This window comes from Patella vulgata, chromosome 6, assembly GCF_932274485.2.
Source record: "Patella vulgata chromosome 6, xgPatVulg1.2, whole genome shotgun sequence".
NCBI lineage: Eukaryota > Metazoa > Mollusca > Gastropoda > Patellidae > Patella > Patella vulgata.
In genome coordinates this window covers 14,583,853-14,592,648 of record NC_065884.2, presented here as the reverse complement: position 1 = coordinate 14,592,648, position 8,796 = coordinate 14,583,853, and positions in this window count along the sequence as shown.

Sequence of the window (8,796 nt, the reverse complement as noted above, 5' to 3'; positions counted from 1 at the left end):
GTTAAAAAAAAAATAGGAGAAATGCTATGGTCCTGGGGAAATTGTTCTCTCTAGTATATTATGTGACCATATGTTAGTCTCAGATTAAGTGAGACATTAAGCTCCATTCCATGCCTATGACATATTAATACCCAAGTATACTTTATCTGTGATTACTAAACCCATTGAGAAGACTATTAAAGCAGATACTATTTCAATAATAACTCTTAAATCACCAAACACTGATATATATGATCTTTTAGTGGCATTTAGTAACAGAGTAGAGTAATAAATTATGAAACATACTTATGGAAAACAGGTACTTAACTAGCTGATACAGTAATAGTAGTGATGTATCTGTTAGTCAATTTTTACTCTCAGGAAATATAATAACTAGTTTTAATTTTATCTCCTTGTTTTACTGAAACTATTGATTGGAATTCATATAAAAAATAAATAATCATAAATCTTGTATTTTGTTTAAAACATAAATGAAATAGAGGTAATGAAGACGGCAAACACCATACAGTGTGCTATGTGGATATTGGTGCTCAGCCTATTCTTATATTGAATTGCAACTCTCAAGGTCCTTGTATCAAGGCTTCTGCAATGTGCACATGGGACTTCAGTTTTTTTTGTACCATCTGAATAACTATATCTGTTCCTTGTGAGGCCCTTTGTCCTGCACCACCAAGATAGAAACTGGGCCCCCCGGTTAGTGGGCCAGTGCCTTACACAGCTTCCTATTTATAACTAGAATACGTATATAGATCATCACATTATTTTGTAGATATTACGGTTGAGTATAAGTGAAAGAGATATGGAGAAAGAACATCAAAAACAGTTATCAAAACGACGATCCGCTAAGGAAAAAGGAAAGGGAAAGAAAAAAGATACAAAGAAACAGAAAACGTAGCACAGAAGAAGAAAACATTCCTCTTAAAGACAGCATTCAGGGGGCCTAAATCCCAGGAAACTCTAACATTGATTCTCAGTTTTATACGCCTATGTTGAAATGTGATTGTATATTTTTGACACCTCCTTCCGTCGTCAGTCTTTCATCATCCACAGTTACTTGTGGACACTTTATTTAGGCCAAAGTGATCATCCAATTCACTTGAAATGTATGCACAGTGTTTATTTTCAATAATTACTGTCAGAGTTATGACCCTTGATCTCATTTCTATCTGCACACATTGAAATGAGGTCACATGCTGAAATTAAAACACAGTGTAGGGTCAGATTTTAATGTCTTGTAAATGCCCTCACTACCTACAAAAGAGTAAAAAAACATGACGGCCTCTATGGACTGCTTGAACAATGTACCTGCTGGGGTGTATGGTTCATTGCTTGACAACACTTCTTTTCACCCGAATTTTAACATTTAAGCACAGAAAATGAATCAAATTATGATATCGAATTTATTTTTTGTTTAGTTTAGGTTTATTCATAAAAATTAAAGAGTAAATTACGTATTCAAATGATTGCAATTTTGGTTTTTCCCGGAATAAGGCCCATACAAGAATAAGCGTCTTTTATAAATGAAATGGCATTAAAGAAATGATGACTTTAACAGAATGGAATTATTGTATATTAACACAATAATACTATCCAATATTTAATATTTATCTGTATAATCATTTAATCGTAGCTTAAATTTGATATAACTCATGGTCAGTTTGTTTTGCTTGATAGAAACACAGTTAAGACTTTTCAGAATGGATTATAAATTTAGGGAGCAGATTTTTTTGATAGGGCTGTTCCATCTCTGGAACAAAAATAACAAAAAAAATAAAGTTGAATCGTGTGCGTATGTGAAATAGTTTTATTTAATGTCTGCTTCCACCAGGTAATATCGCAGACAAAGGTGAAACGATTTTGGGCTGACTTTTAAATGTTTAGATGGAGTCTGCTTTTTTCAGAAGCTTATTGCTGTTACACATACTAAAAGAGGCAAACACAAATTAAGAAAAACAAATCAGCTAATAGATAAAGCTTATTATGTAGAAATAAATTTAAACTTTGACCTGACTAAATTTCGTTAAAGTGATTTTATTAATGATGAAATGGAGAAATTTATGATTTAATAATATTTCGTATTTATTAATGCTTATCATTAACACAAAGAAAAGTAAAAAAATGAATCTTTTCTGATGATTAAAACTGTGTTATAAAAACTTATAAAAAAAAATGTCACCAGGCAAAAAAATCAAAATTATCTTGAATACTTAACATCATATACCCAAACAGGGCTCTTATTCAAGAAATCTTAAACTAGAATATTTAAAGAATTCAGCCTTTTTATTGGCTGATAATTACAATTCTTGTGCAAACATTATCCTTTAGCCAATGAAAAGGCAGCATTCTTGAAATATTTTAGTTAAACGTTTTGTGAATAAATTCCCAAATCTCTACAATCCTTAGTGTGGTGGCTGCATGTGAAAATTTTCATATTAAACAACCCAAATAGATATATATTTTAATCAAAAACAAAGACTTATTTTAAGGTTAAATAATGTAAATATTGTATTAAAATTTTAACAATAGCTAAACAAATCTGTATATAATTATTTATTTCCTTCCCATGAATTTTAAAGATATAAGACAATTATTGTGATTGGATGAAAGAGAAAAGTATTTTATTTATATTATATTGTGTTATAATGTGTTGATTTGTTATTATGAAATATATATTATGAAATGCAGAATGCCATAAACATGCATTTTGTTAGCTGCATATGTTATTTTTGTTTTAAAATAAAATGGGGAAATTATGCAAAAAAATAAATAAATACAGAAACAAAACGATTTTATTTCTATGTTGCAATGTACCTTTAAATATGACAAACAGATTCCTTGAATATGTATGATGAATAGCACAGTATAGCATGCTCGAATGGTTTAGTTTACTTACATTTTATTATACAACGCTTGTTTTGCAAGACCTTTCAAATTATGAAAGATATTTTATTTTGCTAAAGGTATAAAACATACAAAGCTTTGAAATAGGATGTAGACCACTATTACAGCACGAGATTTTGATATGATTATTTTTTTAATTAAAGTCTTTAAAGTATTCAGTGTCAGTGTTTTGAGAATGAAGTTTTATTAATCACAATAACAATGCTTGAAAGCCGCTGATCGTCATTTGAATTATTCGGACAATATTTAATTTTGCACGGCTTAATCCATGCTACAATGTATTAAAATTGATTATTAAACACTTAATTAAGAAAACAAACAAAAATATCAATGTCAGATAATCTCTTGGCTTGAATTAAGCTGGATTAATAAGAGTCCCATCAAAATATTTTACCTTACAAGAGGTGATGACTAGTTTGTATCATCTGCATAGGATGCTGAATTTTGCAAAAGTCATCAAATCTTTGTAAATACGGAACTGAATTGAACCAGTTTTGGACAGATATTCCTTTTAGATATCAAACTGTCACAACATTCTTATACTTAAAAAACACAACACAATTTATTTGAAAAACAATCACTCTTTTATAGACATATAGCACGTTTCGACAAGTATTCACTTATCATTTTCAAGCGCAAAAAAAATTGTGTTGTGTTTTTTTAATGTGCTCAATCGCTAAATGCCACTATAATCCTTGAGTGGAGTTTACTGATTGAGAACAATAAAAAACAACATTTCGACAATGATGTGCTTTGAAACTATATATATGTGTTTGAAAACGACAAGAGAATCATTGTATAAACATAGTTATTGTTATCCACAGAACTATTGGGTTTATTTTATATGGGAACAAACCAGTGATTGTTTTCCATATAAATTGAGTTGTTTTTTTTTTCACTTTAATGTAGTTGTTAAGGGATTCAGAATGCTTCAAATGACGATCAGTGAATTTTAAATTATAGCTTGATATTAAAATCTACAGAAGTATATAAACACTGTATATTATATATTAATCAGGTATGCTTCATGTGCCTTGTGTATAAAACTCATTTCAAAGATAAATCTTTATTCAAATACTATGGTGCTGGTAGGGAGGAATTATTTTGTTTACTCTTAACGCTTAATCTTTGAAATTTCTGCATGTCTTTGCCAGCATTGTATTATTTATATGAAATATTTATCATACTATGGTTGTGTAATTACAATATCATATCAAATTATTATTACTCTCTTACGGATGCTGTAACGTGTGAAATTATTGTACATTGAGTTTATTAATGCAAATAGTGCTGACCAAGATTCATCTTAAAATATTTGATGTTAACCATATGAAAAAATACGCAACAAAGCAAACTCCATTTGTTTTCTTGTTGGCAGTTTTATAATCATGAATGAATATATTTGGAACTAAAATGCAAAATATATCCTTAAAGATACATTATGTAAGATTTAAATAAACAGCTGTCCGTTCTTGCTATATTAGTTCCAAAATAGAAAATATGAATATATTGAAAATTTAAGACAAATTACTTTATTCAGAGTGAGGTTATAAGTGTTTAAAGCTTTGATGAGATATAGGTTTAAAGTTACAATTTCATATTTTCTAAGAAAGTCAAAACATAGTTATTTCTATGTCTTTTGCTCAATAGGTTATCAACTCACTATTATATGATCATAGGTTATCTTTCTCACACTTAAAAATCTTCACACCGGAAATAATAACACAATTACCTCCGAATTACCCCCCTTGTTTTCCTATTCTCCACCATGGAATAGCTATCTTCAAACGTTTGAATTTGTAGTTGAAAATGATATTTTTGCCAATCTCTCAACTGGCAATAGTGAATTATAGGATTATTCTTTAACAAGGTAGGACTGTTTATAGATACCATCTATTTTAGGGCTTTATTTTAATACATTTTAAAAATATAACTTAAAAATATGAAATTGTAACTTTAAATAATCTGGATTGCTATGATAATAACCAAAGTCTTGATTATCCATTTTAACATTAAATTATTAAATGGCGCGGGTGTGGTCTAAAGAGTTGATTATGGGCATGTCATGTGAATAAATGTCTAAATGAAGCCGGAAAACAGACCTACACTAGAGTCATTTAGTTCTTACATAATAAATCTTTATTGAATTTAATACTTAATGAGTTTCACCTATCTTCTCTGTTGAGATAAAACTCAGGTTAATACTGTGGGACTGTTATTAACTTCATATCATTATTCCATATAAGTCTTATAAATTAGCGGGTTTTAATAAATAAAAAAAAAAGGGACCAAAATATTACATTCCAGTTGTGGTCGTCTTCTTTTATTTTCATATTTTCTAAACAACAAAAATTATTTTGAATAACGTCAGTTTGCTGTTTCTGACTGTTGCTTCCAACAATTCAACAATAGCCATAACTCAAGAGAGATTTTGTAAATGTCTGTCTTTAATTTTTTATGGGATAAAGCACTCCCTCATTTGTAGTCTGTGAAAGTAGTCTTTGATTCGCATACACATTTGTATCATTTTTTGTTAGAAGACAGTTTAGAGGAGTTAGGTAAAAACATTGGTGATTACTTATAAATATTTACAAACTCGCCTGAATTCTGATGTGAAGAATTAGTGAAAGTACAAAGGCTACAGTAAAGCCATTGTTCGTAATTTACATCTTTTGAACAACATCAAATTTTTCACGACTGAATCCACGCTAAAATGTACTCAAATTGATTAATTAGTATTTAATTAGAAAAAGAAAGTCAAGATATCAACTGTAGATTATCTCCAGACATGGATTCAAAATGGGTTTAAAAAGAGACCCAGAAAAATTTAGCAAAGATTATAGATGACCCTGGCTTGTTTTGACCATATGTAGAAGATGCAAAATGTTGACAAATTTTCAGTTTATCACATATTTGTATATACTGGGTACTGAACGGAATTGAACCATTTTTGGACTGATGACGATCAGAAACTTTCGGGGTCAAAATCCAAATTTTCACACATACTTTAGAGCAAACAAAAGATGAATATCTTACCATTAAAATGATTTTTTCTAATCTTCATTGCATATATGTATGTATATTTAAAATTGACAAAGATTTTAATCGGATATAATCTAGTCTTTTGTAGAATTTCATCTTTTATTAATCATTTTTTTTGTTTTTTTTGTTTGTATATAAATGTTATATCCCACCTAGAGTTTTTATAATATTTGATTCTAAATACGATACATTCTAGAGGAATACTCATTCTAACATGAAATAGCTTTATTTAACGTCCAATTTCACTGTAGTAATATCGCCGACAACTTCATACATATATTAAAAAGTTTCTTCTTAGTCAGATCTGTCTTCAAGCTGACTAGATTTATCTTGCTTTCAGCTTCTAAGGTTCTAATTTAAAGATAAGCCTGCAATTATGTAATGTTGAAAAAACATCCAAACTAAAGGAAATTTCTATTATATGATGCTTTTATAATATTAAAAACACTTGTTTTAACATAAATATTAATGTAATCTACAAATATTAATGTTATCTTACTACTACTATAACTTATTTAGTTTTAATACTCATATGTAAATTTCTCGCACTGCTGATATACGATTACTTAATATAACTGCCCACTTCTCCTGTTGTTTGTTAATATTCTATTTTCTTTGCCTTTGTTATATTACCTTGATTCAAGTTACTGTTCATAGATGAAAGGTGTTTCTGTGAAACACTAACCACTTTAGATTTAATTGTATGGTATGCAAAACACAACAAATATTGTATAACAATCAGAGCCAGGCAGCCAGTCTAAGGAACATTTTGACGGGTCACCAGATTCACAGACGAGATCTGTTTTATTGAAATGTTTTATTATAAATTTAAAAATGACCAGCTATCACTGCTTTTTATTAAAACATTGTTGGGTACAAAGGCGGGTTCACTTGTCAGTCCATTCAACTAAATCTACAATGTATAGGTGTTTCACAAAAATAACTCCCATTCATTGTGCAACAGTAAGTTATGCTTTTTTCAGCACTAGACCATTTAACTGATCCTCAGTCTCCTATGAAATGAAATTGAACGTGTACCTTGGTTGATGTCTTATCATCAAGTTTGATTATTATTTCATTGCATCTTTAAAGCATCAAAAAACTATGTACAACCTTTAGGGTCGTGTGGCAAGCAAATACACCATTAGAGTTATCTACGTTACATCAAATTTATAATTAATGGTTAATTCCTTGGGTAACTATCCCAATAAATGTTCGGGAAATAAACATTCAAACATTTCAAATTTTCTGTAAAAGAATGTCTTTACCATACTAACCAAAGCAGTTTCATGGGTAACTCTCTTTGCACATAATTTAAAAGATTATTATTCATCAAATTAACTTTAATTATTCACAGACTAAAAACAAGAAATGTGCAGGCTGTTTGAAAATATATTGTGCTATATATGTTGATTATGAATTAAAATGATTTTTAAAGTATTTTTTTTGTTGAAATGTGGTAAAATGTTTTAAATATATGAGAGAGAGAAAGAGAGAGACTAGTTTATTATGTTATATAGAATGAGTGTGGCTTCAAAATATTCAATAACCATATTATAAATAAAAATATATCATTATTTTAATTAAAGAGTCTTTTTTTCTTCATGAACTGGGAGTTACTTGATAGAAACATTAATTCTCAAAGCATTACCACAACACTTTCAGGACAAAGCAGTTGAATGTTGTGGCATTTTGAATTTCTGATTGATGTCATCAGTTATGCACATAGAGGTAAATATGTGTGTATTGATGAATCTCCGTGCAGTTTCATAACAGGCAGGGTAAAATTGTGGTTGGGCAGGCTATTGATTTTGCTGATCGGGTCCCATAAGATCCAATGGCAACCTATTTGCAGCACTGAAGGCAGAAATATTTACAAGGCCTCAGTAAGCATATATCGTCAGTGAAGTGTCAAAAGGGTGTATCTCGGGAAATTAGTCAAATACACTTTTTTGCATTTTTAAACTCTCCCAAATAATATGCACATTTCTGTCTATCTTTACGCCAATTAGAATTGTTTTGGGTATCATGTGTCCAAATGTTGTATCTTGATTTGTGGAAATTTTGAATTGCAAAAGGTTCTATTTCTTAATCTTTAGAAATTCTTAGATACACCCTTTTGACACTTCACCGACGATATGCTACTCACTGAAGAGAGATTATTTGTTAAAATTTGTGGATTTTAAAGGAGGTAAATCGCTAATATTTGGGACCTAGAAATTGAAACAAATGGGTCGCAATGAATATAATAATGTAATATGAATGTATTTAAACTGATTTACATTCAATCATTTCAGTTTTTACTGTAATTTCTAATCAGTTATGTTCAGTGAAATACACCAGAAGTCTCAATCGAATGGCAATCTCTATAGCGTCTGGTTATTCTAGTCTAAACCGATAGTATTTATTGGGCTTGATCTCCAGATAAGAATATGACGTCACCGTTTGACATGATGTGTGGAATATGTCTAGCCTCGTTCTCGAATCCCTTGATACAAATGGCGCTGAAAGGTATTATGGTAAAATGTTTATTTTGTCTTAAATATTGGATATCAGAAGCCTATATCACAACATCAATGTTGATTTAAATTGTTAAATAATTCGTGTTTTCAAGGCCAAAGAATTTCGATGAAACTGAGTTAGAGACTTAGCTACTTTAAAGGGGCTAAATCGCTAACATTTTGGACCTAGAAATTGACACAAATGTGCCGCAATGCATATAATAATGTAATATGAACATACATCAACTGATTTACATTCAGTTGTTTCTGTTTTTACTGTAATTTCTAATCAGTTGTGTTCAGCGAAATACGGCAGAAGTCTCAATCAAATGGCAATCTCTAGCGTCTGGCT